This window comes from Mesoplodon bidens (genome assembly GCF_964165515.1).
Source record: "Mesoplodon bidens genome assembly, chromosome: 14".
Classification (NCBI taxonomy): Eukaryota; Metazoa; Chordata; class Mammalia; order Artiodactyla; family Ziphiidae; genus Mesoplodon; species Mesoplodon bidens.
Genome location: NC_138170.1, coordinates 22616916 through 22634747, shown reverse-complemented (window position 1 = coordinate 22634747; position 17832 = coordinate 22616916). Strand labels below are relative to the sequence as shown.

The window sequence follows — 17832 nt, the reverse complement described above, 5'->3', positions numbered from 1 at the left end:
GAAGCTCAAGGCGCTCTTCTGCGCTCTGCACTGAGACACACCAGTGACAGGGGAAGGTGGGGTCCCTGGGGCCACCACTAACCCTCCACAGTGCTGTTCCTGGACCACCAGGCTGCTCACTGCACTTTAGGCTGCTCACTGCACTTTTCCACACACCCCCTTCAGATCAGCATGCACTGCAGGGGGGTCCGTAGAGGGATTCTCATCCTGCTGTGGCAGTTTAGTGCTTTTCAGCTTTATTGAGGTACACTTAACTGTGCAAGGAGTTGCACGTATTAAATGCGTACAATTGGGTGAGTTTGGACATATGCAAACACACTTGGTACCATCACCACAAACAAGGGAATAAACACACCCATCACCTCCAAAAGATGTACCCGTTCAAGGTCTAGTTTGCTTTGCAAAAGCCTACACCCCCCTACCCGGCAATAAACACAAACACACAGCAGGAATATGTTTTGCTTTTCTGGAGGAAGGAGGCCAAGAAAAACACTTCACCTCTCCTACTTTTGGAACCTCAAGAGCAGCAGTGCTTTATTTAAAGCTCTGTGTGGCCAGTGTGGCCTGTTTCTTAGAATCTCTCTCTCACATCTGCATCATCTACATGCCTGGTCCAGGGACTCTGAGAGCAAACAGCGCGTGTGCGGTCAGCACCCTGCAGCCCCGGTGCAGCCGCGAGTCACGGGTCACCGTCTGCCGGGCCGTCTTGGCAAGTAAAGCAACCTCTCCTGGCTCTTTTCCATCTTTTATAAAACGGGGGTGGGGGAGACATAGCCACATCACCTGATCTTCGAAAGAATTTATACAAAAATGCCTTTGTGAACTGTAAGGTACAATTCAGAGAATAGTGGAGAAATGACTGCAAAGTTATTAATTCAGTTCTACAATCTGTCCTAAGGAAAAGAACTGGGAGGGGTGGAGTGGGAAAGGATTCGCTTTTTGTGTTTTTAATATGTGTCCAGCCTTCGAGGAAGCCACACTGCTGGGGCGTGGCAGCTGTGACAGAAAAGAGAAATGCTTGGCTAAACTTTGACCGTCACCTCAACCATCAGAAAAGGATGATTTCACTGCTACGTAAAGAAATGGTAAATCTCGACTTTATGCAGCTTCGCTCTGGACACAGGTGCCATGGGAAGAGCAGGGGACCCCAGGGATGACCCCACACACAGGAAGTGTAGGAGGTCCTTCAGCCTCCACAGATGACTTCCCTCTCAGAGGTCAGTTGGTCAGCGGGGAGTCACAAATACACGGCAACATCTGGGAAGAGCACAGGTGCAGGTCCGAGGCCTGCTGAGCTGGCCCTAGGGTCTTCAGGAGGTACCGAGGCCTTTGGAAGATTCAGGTCCTGTCTCCTACGCCCCACGCCCTCCCAAAGCCTTCCTCCCTCCTCCCTTCTTTAGGTTTCCAAAAGGGACTCGCTTCCAAACCCTCCTTGGTTGCTCGAGATTTTGCTAGGGAAAATAAATAAATAAAATTCACGGTCAAGTAAGAATGAAAGGCTTTGGGTCAGGAAGATGTGGGTTCACAGCCCACTCTGCCCTACGAGCACAGGGTTTTGGCCAAGTTGTTTCATCTCTCAGAGCGTCGAGGGGTCCCAGGTTCAAGGTAAGCACTCAGGTAACAGGTCGCTGCCGTGTCACTGCCGCGGAAGGTCAGAGCTGGGGGGCAGAAGCAACACTGGCTTGGAAGCAGCAGCTCGTGGCCAGAACAGAACGCTGCTTGTGGGTTCCACTCTGTGACCCCGGGCAACCCTCTTCGCTCCCGAGGCTCAGTGTCTCTGCCTATGAAATGGGGGTAAAAAGATCTGCATTCCAGCCACAGATAATATCCTGCAGGAGACACGGGGTGGGGGGGGGGCAAGCACCTGGCAAGTGCCCCGTACATTACAGCTGCTCCCACTGACTCACCAGCAGGTTAACTGTGGTAGAATCAACACAGCAATATATTTTTTAGCAACGCTCAATACCTATTGGTCAACTATTTAACCAATTATTACAGATCTAACCACTATATCGACTGGAACATCAAAGGCTACGGCCATCCCTAGACATTCAGTAGCCCCTAGAAAGACACAACTAGTCCAGCTGCAGAGGTCCTACCCCAGGTACCTCAGGGCTCCCAGTGAAGGGGGCGTGGTAGGAAGGGGACAGGATGGTCCCTTCTATTTTGGCAGAAACTCAACAAGTTACTTTCAGGTATCTAGCCTCCCAGCAACAGCTGTGACCCTAAAAACTCAATGACAGAGAAACGGGTCTTGCATGTGAAAAGTCATTCTAAAGAATCTCTGTGGGTGCAAAGTGAGTGACCAGAAATCTCCAAAATACCAAAAAGCTGGGATATGGTAAAAGACAGGAGTAAATTTAAGTCAACTTTACTTAGTATATGAACCTTGGGAAACTGTTGTTATAAAAATTGAGGCTGAGGGGCTTCCCTGGTGGCGCAGTGGTTGAGAGTCCGCCTGCCGATACAGGGGACGCGGGTTCGTGCCCCAGTCCGGGAAGATCCCACGTGCCGCGGAGCAGCTGGGCCCCTGAGCCATGGCCGCTGAGCCTGCACGTCCGGAGCCTGTGCTCCGCAACGGGAGAGGCCACAACAGTGAGAGGCCCGCGTACCGCAAAAAAAAAAAAAAAAAAAAAAAAAAAAAAATTGAGGCTGATATGAAGACAAGTAATAACAATTTCCTTTAGTAAAAGAAATACGATGGGATAATAAACATGAAAGTGATGGACATGCTTAACTTGTCTTCTCCCGCTGGATGCACAATTCAACAAACCACTGCTGCTTCTATAGTAGAATGGAAAAGCATGCGTACAGACTTAAAATGGCTATCAGCTTAAAATAGACTAGTATAAGATGTTTAATGTAAGCCTCATGGTAACCACAAAGTGGAAACCTACAACAGAGACACAAAAGAGAAAGAGAAAGATATTTAAGCATACCACTCCAAAAAAATCAGCAAATCACAAAGAAAAGAGACAAAGAGGTGAAAAAAGAAACAAAAGAATTAAAAAACAGTAAGAAAACACTTTTAAAAAGGGAAGTACATACCTATCAATAATTACTTTAGATGTAAATAGACTAAATTCTTCAATCAAAATACACAGAGTGGCTGAATGAATAAAAAAGAAGACCCATCCATATGCTGCCTACAAGAGTCACTTCAACTTTAAGGACACACACAGACTGAAAGTGAGCGAATGGAAAGACAGTCCATGCAAATGGAAACCAAAAGAAACCCAGGGTAGCTTATTCTTATGTCAGACAAAACAGACTTTAAGCCAAAGACTGTACTAAGGGACAAAGGAGGGAATCATATAATGATAAAGGAGTTGACCCAACAAGAGGAAATATTTGTAAATATTTACGCACCCAATATAGGAGCACCTAAATATATAAAGCAAATATCAACAGACCTAAAGGGAGAAATAGATAGCAATACAATAATAGTAGGGCACTTCAATATACCACTTTCAACAATGGATAGATCAGCCAGACAGAAAATCAATGAGGAAATTTGTACTTAAACTACACACTAGACCAGATGGACTTAACAGACATTGACAAAACAGTCCATCCAACAGCAGCGGAATACATATTTTTTCTAAGGCACACATGGAACATTCTCCAGGATATCACGTTAGGCCACAAACCAGTATTAATAAATTTAAGAAGACTGAAATCACATCAAGCATCTTTTCCCATCACAATGGTATAAAACTAGAAATCAGTTACAAGAAGAAAACTGGAAAATTCACAAATATGTGGAAATTAAATAGCATGTTACTGAACAACCAACGGGTCAAAGAAGAAATCAAAAAACATCTTGAGACATTAAGAGGTACAAACAACTATGTATAAACAACAAGGATATGTTGTACAGCATAGGAAAACACAGCCATTATTTTGTAATAAATTTAAGTGGAGTATAATGTATAAAAATACTGAATCACTATGTTGTATACCTGAAACTAATACTGTAAATCAACTATACTTCAATAAAAAAAAAAACCTTGAGAAAAGTGAAAATGGAAATACAGTAGACCAAACCTCATGGGATGCATTAAAAGCAGTACTAAGAGAGAAGTTCAGAGTGATAAAAACCCACATTAAGAAAAAACAAAGATCCCAAATAAACAACCAACTTTACACCTCAAGGAACTAGAAAAAAACAAATGAAGCCCAAAGTTAGTAGAAGGAAGTATAGAAATCAGAGCAGAAATAAATGAAATAGAGTCCAAAAAGATCACAGAAAAGATCAGTAAAACTATGAGCTGTTTTTTTCAAAAGACAAAGAAAATAGACAAACCTTTAGCTAGACTCACCTAGGAAAAAAGAGAGGACTCAAACGAACAAAATCAGAAAAAAAAAAAAAGAGGAGACATTACATCTGATATCACAGACATAAAAAGGATCATGAGAGATTACTATGAACAATTATATACCAACAAATTGGACATCCCAGAAGTGGATAAATTCCTAGAAACATCAAACCTATCAACTGAATAACAAAGAAATAAAAAATCTGAACATACCAGTTATTAGGAGGTTGACTCAATAATCAAAAACTTCCCAACAAACGAAAGTCCAGGACCAGATGGCTTCACTGGTGAATTCTGTCAAACAACTGAAGAATTAATACCAATCCTTCTCAAACTATTCCCAACAAATGGGGAGAGAACACTTCCAAACTCATTTTAAGAGGCCAGCGTCGGCTTCCCTGGTGGCACAGTGGTTAAGAATCCGCCTGCCAATGCAGGGGACATGGGTTAAAGCCCTGGTCCGGGAAGATCCCACATGCCACAGAGCAACCACGCCCATGTGCCACAACTACTGAGCTTGTGTTCTAGAGCCTGCAAGCCACAACTACTGAGCCCACGTGCCACAATTACTGAAGCCGCATGCCTAGAGCCTGTGCTCCACCACAAAGAAAAGCCACCAAAATGAGAAGCCCACGCACTGCAACGAAGAGTAGCCCTCACTCGCCACAACTAGAGAAACCCCATGCACAGCAACAAAGACCCAGCGCAGCCATAAATAAATAAATAATTTAAAAAAAAAAGAGGTCAGCATCACCCTGATACCAAAAACAAGAACACTACAAGAAAAGAAAACTACAGCCCAGTACCCCTGATGAACATAGATGCAAAAAGTTCTGAACAAAATACTAGGAATCTGAATTCAACAGCACATTAAAAGATCATATACCATGATCAAGTGGGATTTACCCCAGGGACGCAAGGATAGTTCAATACCTGCAGATCAATCTACATCATACAGCACATTAACACAATGAAGGACAAAAATCATATGATTATCTCAATAGATGCATAAAAAGCATTTGACAAAATATTCATTTATGATAAAAACTCAACAAAGTGGGTATAGAGGGAACATACCTCACCATAATAAAGGTCATATATGACAAGCCGACAGCGAACAACATATTCAACAGTGAAAAGCTGAAAGCATTTCTTCTAAGAGCAGGAACAAGACAAGGATCCCCACTCTTGTCACTTATTGAACACAGTATTGGAAGTTCTAGCCACAGCAATCAGACAAGGAAAAGAAATAACAGGGACCCAAATCAAAAAGGAAGAAGTAAAACAGTCTATATTTGCAGATGACATGATATTATGCATCATAATATCAAAAACCCTAAAGGAAACCCTAAAGACTCCACCAAAAAACTGTGAGAACAAATGAATTAAGTAAAGTTGAAAGATATAAAAATCAGTTGTGTCTATACACTAGCAATGAACTGTCAGAAGGAGAAACTAAGAAAACAATCCCATTTACAACTTTATCAAAAAGAATAAAATACTTAGAAATAAATTTAACCAAGAGGGTGAAAGACTTGTATACTGAAAACGATAAGACACTGATAAAAAGAAGCTGAAGAAAACACAAATAAATGGAAAAATTTTCCATGCTCATAGATTGGAAGAATTAACATTGTTAAGATGTCCATTCTATCCAAAGAAATCTACAGACTCAATGCAATCCCTGTCAAAATTCCAATGGCATTTGTCTCAGAAATAGAAAAAACTATCTCAAAATTTGTATGGAACCACAAAAGACCCTGAATAGTCAAAGTAATCTTGAGAAAGAAGAACAAAGCTGGAGACATCACGCTCCCTGATTTCAAACTGCCGTTGACCCTTGAACAATGCAGGGGTTAGGGGCAATCAAAAATCCACTTAGCTTATAGTTGGCCCTCTGGATCCACAGTTCTGCTGTAACTGCAGTTCCACATCCATGGATTCAACCAACCATGGAAAGTGCAGCACTGTCGTATTTACTATTGAAAAAAATCCAAGTAAAAGTGGACCCCCACCGTTCAAACCCAAGTTGTTCAAGGGTCAACTGTATAGTCAAAACTATAGTAATCAAAACAGTATGGTATCGACATAAAAACAGACCTTGAGATCAATAGAATAGAATAGAGAACACAGAAATAAGGTCACTTAATTGGCCTTATATGGGCACTTAGTTTACCACATAGGTGCCAAGAACATACAATGGGGAAGGTCAGTCTGTTCAATAAATGGTGTTGGAAAAACTGGACAGCCACATGCAAAAGAATGAAACTGGACCACTATCTTACACCATACACAAAAATCAACTCAAAATGGATTAAAGACTTGAACATAAGACCTGAAAGCATAAAACTCCTAAAAAGAAAACATAGGGGGTAAGCTCCTTGACATCTCTCTTGTGACGATTTTTTGGACTTGACACCAAAAGCAAAGGCAACAAAACCAAAAATAAGTAACAAGCGTCTGCACAGCAAAGGAAACCATCAACAGAGTGAAAAGGCAACCAATGAATTGGGAGAAAATATTTGTAAATCATATACTTGATAAGAGGTTAATATCCAAAATATATAAAGAACTCATACAAATCAATAGCAAAAAGACAATCAGATTAAAAAATATGCAGAGGACATTTTTGCAGAGATGTGCAGATGGCCAACAGGCACATGAAAAGGTACTCAACATCACTAATCATCAGGGAAATGCAAATCAAAACCACAATCATATATCACCTCACACCTGTCAGAGTGGCTATCACCAAAGGGACAGGAGATAACAAGTGTCTGATGAGGGTGTGGAGAAAAGGGAGCCCTCATGCACTGTTGGTGGGAATGTAAATTGGTGCAGCCACTATGGAGAACAGTATGGAGGTTCCTCAAAAAAATTAAAAACAGAACTATCATGTGATCCAATAATCCTACTTCTGGGTATCTGTAAAAAGGAAATGAAAACAGGATCTGGAAGAGATATCTGTACCCCCATGTTCACTACAGCATTAGCCATGAAAGCCAAGATATGGAAACAACCTAAGTGCCCATCAATGGATGAATGGATAAAGAAGATGTGATACATAAATATGTATATGCATGTAAACACGCATACATACGCACAGGAATACTGTTCAACCACAAAAAGGAAGGAAATTCTGCCATTTGTGACAACATGGACAGACCTTGAGGACATTAGACTAAGTGAAATAAGCCAGACAGAGAAAGACAGACAATGCATGGCAGATTTACATCTGGAATTTTTTTTACAAAGTCCAAGTCATAGAAACAGGGAGTAAAAAAGTGGCTGCTACGGGCTGGGGGGATGGAGGAAACAGGGAGAGGCTGGTAAAAAGATTTCAGCTCTAAGATGAATAAGGTCTGAGGATCAAATGTAAAACATGGTGACTACAGTTGATAACACTATTATATAATTCAAATTTGCTAAGAGAGGAGAACCTAACTGTTCTCATTTTTACAAAAGGATAAATATGTGAAGTGATGGGTGTGTTAATTAACTAGATGGGGAGATCCTTTCACAATGCATACGTGTATCAAATCAGCACAATGTAGGCTTTAAATATCTTACAATTTTATTTGTCAGTTATCCCTCAATAAAGCTCAAAAAAAAAGAGAAATGATGCCTATGCTCACATTTACATCATTTTGGGTATTCACATCAGCAACTGACACAGTGTGAAATCCAGGTCTCGATTACTTTTCTCTACCCATAAGCCTTGTCCCCTACGCACCGTCTTCCCCCCATAACGCTCACGTCCTTCCACTCACCAGGCTTCTCTCCTGAAAAAGTCTCCAAGTAGATTTTCAAAAGATAAACAACCTTCCGTACAGCATATGACACTGTTCACATCCTCCATCCCCAGGAAACACCCGGCAGCTTCCCACAACAGTGAATCACAGTCAGTGTTCAGTTATCCAGGGAAGAATTAAGCGCAGACTATACATTGCCAAGTTCATTCCAGTGGAAAAGGAAGGGGCTTGCGGCCACGCTCCCCCCATGAGCTCCACTGCCCCTGCATCAGGCAAAGTCAAGCCAGGAGTTCTGAAGTCTGTAATTTCAGAGAGAGAGAGAGAGAGAGAGAGAGAGAGAGAGAGAGAGAGTGTGTGTGTGTGTGTGTGTAGTGGGATGGCGGGAAGGGAGGAGTGAGCTGGGAGACAAGAATACAGGGCAGGGAAATGCAGCCCCTGGACACAGGGGGCTCAGGGACCCCCTCAGGTCACCTTGAGATGCAGCTCAGACATCCCTCCCCAAGACCGCTCCCCTCGGCCCAGCCCCAGGGGTAGGCGGGCTGAGACGGCACCAGCTTGGGGTGTCCGGCAGCGGGGAAACGCTTCCGAGGCTGACCCCTCACGTAGCACTTTACCAGGTCGGCACTGCTTTCCTCTCTTTCCAGGACAGGGCAAGTGACAGGCTGGCCAAGCCGTCACTTTTCCTGCGGGCATATCAAAGACCCCTGACCCAGCAGCACGTGCGGGTTCCCACTCGTTACTGCTTAAACGACGTGGAGACCCATTACCCGCTAAGCCACCCAGCCTGTGCCACGGTCCTGTGCCACGGGACCCACGACGCCTCAGCCCCACTCCCCCCTTCTTTAAAAGTCACTCAGTTTACCCTGCCTCGGGCACCTGAAACTTGCTCTAAGAGCCTGACTGCAGGTGTCACCAGAGCCCCAGAGCTGTCAGGGTCGCGCCCCATCCCACAAGGCCACGAGAAAGAGAGTCCGGAACTGTATTTTATCTATTTTTGTAGCTGCTAAAACAGTCACTGCAGGAAAAACAGCCCGGAATCCAGCTGTGCTCACAGTCAATATTTATTACACGAATGGACAGCCCTAGTGGTTTTCCCACTGGACAGTTTTCAAAACCATGAAAGTAATTTTTAATAAGTAAATCAGGGCTTTGGTGTGGCTCTCATAAACTTCTAGGAGTAATTATTTAAAATTACGTGCATATAAATATTTTTGTAAGTATATCCGCGTGATAATCTATGTATGACTGTCCATCTAGTGGTACCCAGGCATCGACTCTTGTTTGTGTGATGGTAACAGACTTCTCCTGGGCACCTGTGCAGAATATGCTGCCCCAATTAAGCGTGTGACTTCCCCGACTCACCACTTTCTGGAAGAGGACCCTGACAGTCACTGAGAGTCTATTAATGTCACCCATGACCAAGACCTTCTAAAGAAGTCCTGTCAGACTCCGTGACTGATGAATCACTAAAGAATTCTGATAACCAGATTCCAGGATTTGCGCTAATTCCTAGCTTATATTCCCATGAAATCTGACAAACTGACTAATACATGACTGCATTTATAAACGACCAAGTTTTAAAATGACTTCAATGATTTCAATGACTATTGAAAAAATTGAATGGTCATAGCCAAGACTTTTTTATGTAATGGAAACCTCCCAGGATTAGACATGAAACACCCAAAGGCGTTCCACCCATATAAGGTCTGGAAGAGAAACCTTGGAGGGTCCGACCAGCGCCTGGGGGGATGTAAAGCCAGTGAAAACCAGCAATGTCCTGGGGGAAGGGGGACCTCAGGGTCACTTACAGGGACATAGTAAGGGGGAGGGCTTGGATCAGCTGCTGAGATGAGCTCTAGTCTCTCAATTCCAATCCAGGACCCAGACCTGGAAATCATAATGGACGCCTCCCCACTTTAAACAAGTGGGAGACTGTCGTTTGCTCCAAAGAAATCATAAAGGAGAATGCATCATCTTACCCTATGAAACACTACATATTGATTCCATGCCCTTCTGCTCACCACACATCAAAGGGGAACGTAACTGAAATCAAGGTGGTTCCAAAAAAAAAAAAAAAAAAGTGGTTGAGGAGAAAAACCTGACTTACAAAACCTTTAGTAGTAGTTTTAGACCAAATGAAGGAAAATTCTAACTTATATTAAACTAATAAATCTACAGCAATCAAACCAAGAGACTTTATAGTCCAAAGTTATACGTTCAAGAATAGTTTAAAGGCAAACTTATGGTTACCAAAGGGGAAAAGTGGGTATGTGTGTGTGTGTGTATATATATTCAGTCATGTATATATGACTGAATCACTTTGCTGTACACCTGAGACTAACACAACATTGTACATCAATTACACTCCAATGTAAAACAAAAACTTTTTTAAAGAAATAGAATAGTTCAAAGCAATTTGTGAATAATAGAAGCAAAATAAGGTTTTGAAGGAAAGCTCATAAAGTGGGTGACAACCCTACACTTTGGGGCAACACGCTGAAGGTGAAATTGGACCTTCTCATAAAGCACTTCTACTGCCCAGCCAGAGCTGGGACCCCAGATGAACTGAACCATTAGAGAGCATCCCTTATAATCTACATCAAATGTCCCAAACCATTTGTTAGGGCTAAGAAATGTCTGTTACAACACATGCTTTTGTCCAGTGTCTGTTATGATCTCAATCCACATGCTGTATCACAGGCACGATTTTAACACACGAGCAGATTTCTCATACAAACACTTCCTCAGAATCCTTATCTGTTTGCATGTTTGTTTGTTTTTTGACTGTATATGATTTTTTTTTTTACATCTTTATTGGAGTATAATTGCTTTACAATGGTTGTTTGCATGTTTTGATGGAGACTTATCTTCCCAGCATCCAAATTGGAATGAAGCCTTCACTAGATGGAGCTCACCCTGAAGACAGCTCCTATGTATCCTGGACCACCACCCCCTCCCCGCCCCCCAGCCCAGGCGCCACACAGGAGGCTCGGCTCCTCCAGACCCAAGACTACCCGTCCGGCCCAGGAGCAGCGGCAGTAGGGTGGCTCACAGGTTGGATGTGCCCACTGCCCTGCTTCCTAGCTACCTGATGCCACCATGTGCCAAAGCAGGAACGGTGAGTCTAATTTTTGAACCAGATCCGTTGGAAACTTACATTTTACGAGGCTCAACAAATCAGAGCTACATTTATTGCCATTCTACTAATGCAGAGCGAGCATCTGAGGCAAAAGCGGCAAGTCCTCCCGTCTGCTTTAGGCAGGAAGCCGCACTCACCTTCGGCACTCAGTTATGACAGAGGACGCACACACGGAGCTCCTCAGCGAGTGAATTCTTCAACTGACAGCACCCCCGAAGTCTCCGAGCTGCAGGGATTCTCCAAATTCTCAAATCCAACTCAAACCTCAGCGGAGGATTATGATCCAGGAAATCACTTGTAGAAAAGGAACATAGGAAATCTGAAAAGAAACAGAAAGAACCGTCTATTAGGACCACTTGCTTCTTTGATTTTAAGTCACTGCTTGAGAAATAACTGATTATTTATTTGCCTGAAACCATTATTTTTAATAGACTCCAGAAAAATGGTGCTTTATATTTACTGACCTCAACCCAAACAGAAACGCCCTCACCCTGCTCCACCTTCCAGGCCCCGGGCCGGCTCGGAGGCAGAGGCCGGGAGGGTTGGGGACCCCTGGCCATAGCCGAGGGACCTAAGCTCCCAGGTGTCTCCCAACCCCCACGCCCCAATGCCCCTGCCCATGGCCTCAAAGACTGACGAAAAGAAAAGAGCAGTTGCCAAGTGGAAATTCAAAAAGCCTGTCTGGGAGCCTAATTAGGGAGAAGAATTACAGAGCGTGGCTATCATTTAGAGACTCCATCTCCTGCACTGGCCGTTCACTGAGAGAGGTGCACCCCCTCCCCCCAACCCACAGCTTTGTGCTTATTGGGGTGAAGATACACAAACTACTCTGTATAAAATAGATACCTAACAAGGACCTACTGTACAGAACAGAGAACTCTGCTCAATACTCTGTTATGACCTCTACGGGAAAAGAATCTGAAAAAGAAGAGATATATGTATGTATAACTGATTCACTTTGCTGTACACCTGAAACTAACACAACATTGTAAATCAACTCTTCTCCAATAAAAACTAAAAAAAAAAACCAAAACACTCCCTGCAGGCATCTGAGGACAGCATCCGGAAACTACAAGGAAGTCCAGCCGAGGAGCTGACAGAAGGGACCCGCAGTCCCCTCCCTCCTGGCCGTGGAGCTTGCTGTGACCTCATGGCCACCACACCTAGGGAACCATTTTCAGTCCCAACCTATCATTTCAGGGGACCCTGAGGCTCTGTGGACCTCCGAGGGGGTTCACTGTCATCTTTAATTACGCTTCAGACCCAGAAGGGATCCATCCTGACAGTTCACTCAGACAAGATCTATTAATTCATCCCCAGCATGATGATGACCCAAAACATTAAATATCCCACAGAAAAGTCGAATTCTATTTTAGTCAAATAGAAAAGGATAATTCAAGTAGGGCTTTCATAAAAATGTTATAAGGCAAGTTCATAAATTTTGATTAAAAAATGAATTCCTCTTTATGCATTCTCTGGCATTATTTTAAGGGCTTGCATGATTCTTTTTAAACGCACGATTTAACACAGGACAAGGCACTGGGCAAACACAGCGGGGATACGAGATGGGGACAAGATGTTAGACATACAACAGGATGACGGCGCCCTTATCTCTGCCAAGTGTTTCCAGTAACACGACAGGTTCTGCAGAAACAGACGTTCTGGTATCTGAACTTGGGGGTCCTGACCAAGGATTCTGGTTTCTCACTGTGGGCCTTACACGTGCCGTTCACTGGAGAAAGCCACCCGCTAAACACAGCTGTGCCCGCGAGCACCAGCGCTGTATTAGTATTTTCATGGGTCCTTCTGGACTTAAGTTGTAGTTTTAAATTTTTCATTGAAAAGTGAACATGCCTGAGTCAGATCTCCCCAAGCCAATGCCTGTGGGCCTCTGGAGGGCTGTCTGGGTTGCCCTCCGCCTGCACAATTCTCTCACGGGGGGCGTTATTTAACCCTCCCAATAACCACCTGGGTTAGATATTAACACCCACTTTTATTACACGGGGCTTATCGATCTCAGAGAGGTGAAAGGCTCTCCTTAGTAGGCTCTAGAGTGAAGAATGGAGGCCTCCAAAGCTCTAAACCCACCGCACCAATAGCAAACTTAGTGCCGGAGAATTTACCTGCCCAGTGCAAAAGCATGATGGCCTGGCTCTGGAAGCCCCATCCTCTGACACTCGGTGCGGCGGAAAAGCCAGACAAAGGTGCAGGATCTGAGCTAATAGAGAAGCCCCAACCAGAGGCTCTGCTTCAAGTTCACGTAAAGATGCCCTGGCCACCTGGGGACTGGCTGTGAGAGATGCAGGGGCAGCGTTTTCCTTGAGAAAAGCATTTCATTGACGAAGCGTCAATGAACGAAGCACACACCTTAGACAGAAATGAACACAGAGACCAGAACCGCTCTCTTGCTGGGTCTACATGCAGTCTGCCCACTACCATGCTTAACATGGGTTATGGGCTTACTCAAAACCTCTGTTAAGGATGAGCATTTCAGATCAGGTCTTCACTACAACCTGTGATCAAATGCATCAGGAAAGCATACACTTCTGTGCAGAAAACCACCTCCGACTGCAAACACTGCCAGGTTCAAGGTCACTGGGACCATGGAGGCCCTCACCCAAGAGGTCACTCAAGGACTCCGCACAGCCCACTCAGGCGGGAGGGGACACATGGAACGGTGCATGCTTGTCTTTAAAGCTATTTCTCCACTAGCATCACCTGCAACTCCCCACAGAAATAAGAGAGGAGGAGGAAGGAGTGGAAAGGAATTAACACGAATACCAAATGCACCTCTTTCTCCACATTGATCTGGATCCCAACCACTTTACCAATGCAAAATCCACGCGATATCTGAATTCCCTGCAACAGTGAGGTTTTCTTTTTCTCAACTATGTTTTGGAAAGCCCAGGCCCGACCTGGGGTTCTCCACAGCCTCGGGGGGCGTTTGGCTGAGCGCCCACACCGGCAAGGGTGCCCGGGGTGCCTGCCCCAGCTGGTCTCCTGGGGAGTCTGGGCAGTTTCCTCCGAACTTCCGTGCGTCTGGCCGTCCAGTGTTGGCGTCCATCACTAACGGGCTTCCCTGCAGTGGAGTCTTCAGGGTTCATGAGAGGCCCGTGCCCTTCTGCTGAGGCCCAAGGTCACTGGACACGCTGCCCTGCCTACTTCCCAACCGGCCAAACTGCCCAGAGGACTAGAATCCCCAAAATGCTCCCTGCAGAGACCAGCCTCCCTCCTCCTGACCCGGAGACACAGAGGAGCGGGCTGGGGAGAAGTGCTCGGACAGGCCCCAGGGGACACAGCCCTGGCGGCTCCACCTTCGCCAAGGCGTCGTCCACCTTCACGGCAACCCTGGGACACACACCCGACTATCAGCTCAGGAACGAAACCACCAGACCCCCAGGCCGCAGCCAGGATTCGAGCCCAGGCCTGTCTGACTGCAAAGCCCTCTTTCTCCCCCACGAAGATCACCACTAAAGGGCCAGAACCTCGAGACTCGGGCCAAGGTCATCTGTCGCCACCATCTGTCTGGAGTGTCTGCCACGCTGGGGGGCCCTGCTTCAGCCCCTCAGATCAGGGAGGGAGAGCATCACACGGCTTCCAAGACTCAAGCCTATGACCACACACACCACCTTAATTTGAGAAAGGGGGAGGGGAGGTGGGGGAGGGATGGACTGGGAGGCTGGGGTTACTAGATATAAAGTATTCTATACAGGATGGATAAACAAGAAGGTCCTACTGTAGAGCACAGGGAACTCTATTCAGTGTCCTGGGGTAAACCATAAAGGAAAAGAATATAAAAAAAGAATGTATATATGTGTATAACTGTGTCACTTCGCTGTACAGCAGAAATTAACACACTGTAAATCAACTATACCTCAACAAAAATATTTTTAATAAATTATATAAATAAATAAAAACAAAGGTACTGTTTCTCTTAGATGTCAATGCAGAAAAAGAAATTACTGAGCAACATTATCTGACTGTTGCACACAAGCTGAAGACTCCCAGGTTACAGCAGGTGAGCATCACGACTGAACCTCATACTTTATGCAAAACACACCCAGGGAACCACCCAGACCCCTGATCTGCAGACAGAGCTAAAGGCAAATGTCTTTTTTCTTTTATTAAAAAGAAAAAACAAGCCATGATTATTACAGGCCCTTTCTTCGGCCTCTTCCCCATCCCAGTGGGACACCACTCTCCAGACCAGACCCCTCGGTGGCCCAGGTGGTCACCCAGCTCAGAATGAACACCAGGATCGCCCCCTGACCAGGCCCACCTGGGCCAGCGTGGCCTCGCTGACCTCCCACAGAACTAGCTGTATTTCACATCTACTCAACGACTTGGTGGAAAACTTGATTTGAGTGGGAGAATGCTGGTTTCAGACACAGAACAGAGCTACACAAAAGTCTCCTTGAATGACCTGGCTGAAGATGAACCCTGGCTTCTGCCTCGTGTGGACGGACACTGGGCCGCTTAGAAAACGCTTCTGGATCTGACACCGGGGCTTCCAGGGAGAGGACCCACCCACCTCTCATCACCCCTCGTGTAGCGGCCCCGCCAGGCCTCAGTGCTGACGGCCAGATGCGGGGTTCCACATGTCAGGAGGACCCACCGAAATTAGGACTCATACTCAAGATAAAGCTGCCCTGAAAAGGAAGCCATCAAATTTTTCCGCAACGGGCTGGAATCGATTTTAAACGATAACACTGGTTATCAGTTGATTGTACCTGTGGATCAGAAGTTGATTAATGAAAACGGGGCAGAAAAAGTACGAGTTTCTAACTCTGTGAACAGCCTGAGGGAGACAAGCCTTCCAGGACTGAGAACAAAACTGCCAGCAGTGGGTCAACCACACACACTGGGACCAAAGTGGCACAAGGCCATGGGCCCCAGGCCCGGCTCAGCCACCACACGTCCCGGTGGTCCTGTGCCTCTGTGTCCTCTTCCGTGACGAGGGTCCCTCTGCTCCAACCTGTAGCTGTGAGATCAGCACATAGGAGTGGACGTGAGAACTATCCAAAATTGATGACGTGGTACCAAAAATGTATTAAAGCTTATCTAAAATACCATGACAAGGAAGTCATAATGCAAATCTTAATATGGACTTAAATTTTATAGTCGCTGCGTCAGAATTGTAGCAGATAGGGATTACATCATCAGTAACACCAATTCTGATGGTTTGGAAGCTTTTGTGTATATAGTTGATGTTAGCCTCTTAAATACAACAGTCCTCCATCCTCCAGAAGTCCTGATAGGTGTTTGTCTTAAGCTCTTTCCACTAACCCAAACCGTAGTTTTCAGAATCAGCACACATACATATGTGTGTGTGTGTGTATACATCTCAACACCATAACTAGACAGTCTAATTGCATGAAACATTTTTAAAGGGTCACCCGCGTTCTTTATGAAGTGTCTGCAGGATTTCATTGTTGTCCAGGTAATCACACCACTAATAAAAAGCATGCTGACCAAAATAAACCTTCAACACAAAAACACACTAGAATAAAACCCCTTTGGTTGAAAACGACAGACAGAAGGAAAGACAGACGGAAAGGAAGAAAGACACAGACACTGAATTCTTATCCGAGATAACTTAGACACCAGGTGATCCAAAGGGCCCATCTAACTGTGAGTCTGGGGAAGCACTATTTTGATTATTTTGCTGAAGTTCACGCCCCTTAACCTTTTGGGGATGAAGGACTCAAAGAATGAGGGAAACTGCGAGAAAGGCCATACACACACACACACACACACACACACACACACACACACACACACATACACACTTTTTAAAAACAGAATCTTGGAAAGCAGGCAGGAAGCCCCGACCAGGTTGTGTTAAGAGGGGTTACAACTAATAAACTTGTGGGTGGAACCAGGGGGGAGGTATTGGTTTACTTTTAACTGGATTCTTTTCTGTAACACGTTCACGCTACGTCTCACTTGGGTAATTAAGATGGAAGCTGTGAGATCAACTCTGTTCTCCCATCCCTTCCGTCCTCTGCCAGAAGCCCGGCCGGACACGCGGAGCCTACCCCTCCACCCTCCCATCGCTGAGCAGGCTGCGTGGACAAAATGGATTACAGGGCTCCAGGGATCTGGCGTGTCACACACCCACCTGTGTCCTAGATCACACCACATCGCCGGCCTTTTAAGAAACAGAACAGGCCTCTCACCATGGGTGTGGAGGATAGGGTTTTTACAGCAGTTAGATGAAGGTGATGGGAAAAAAAGACCGGGAATAGCCCATGCATGACCTTTGGCATGTGAGCAGCCCCTGGGAGGGCAGAACTATTAAGCTCTGTAGCAAAAGGTCAGGAAAGATTTCGTGGGAAGGTGGGCTTTTAAAAAATTTTTTATAAATTACTGGCAACTGAGAAGCCTCCTGCAGAATGGATTTGGTTCTAAGAAACTGTGAAAAAAACATCTCACTTCCCATTGCCCTACTTCACTTCTGATGGGTAATGAGTCAACGTGATGTGTTTCCCCCATTTTTGTGTACGGTTGATGCTCATGTAGATTACAGTATCCCATAAATGTATTCCATAAAAATTCCACCAAGTATAGAATGAAAAGGGAGTTGAATAAACTAAAGTTTCCCATTAAAAGAAAAAAGGCT

The 17832-nt window shown here is 44.9% G+C and overlaps 1 protein-coding gene across 3 annotated transcripts in view; it reads right to left on the bottom strand.

The window, feature by feature from the left end:
- The window catches only part of NCK2 (NCK adaptor protein 2), a 138718-nt gene that overhangs the window by 63252 nt on the left and 57634 nt on the right, over nucleotides 1-17832 (bottom strand). For all 3 annotated transcript variants that reach the window (XM_081253923.1, XM_081253925.1, XM_081253924.1), the window contains exon 2: nucleotides 11348-11529. The gene's annotated coding sequence lies outside the window, so the exon portion shown is untranslated. The remainder of the gene's footprint in view (nucleotides 1-11347; nucleotides 11530-17832) is intronic.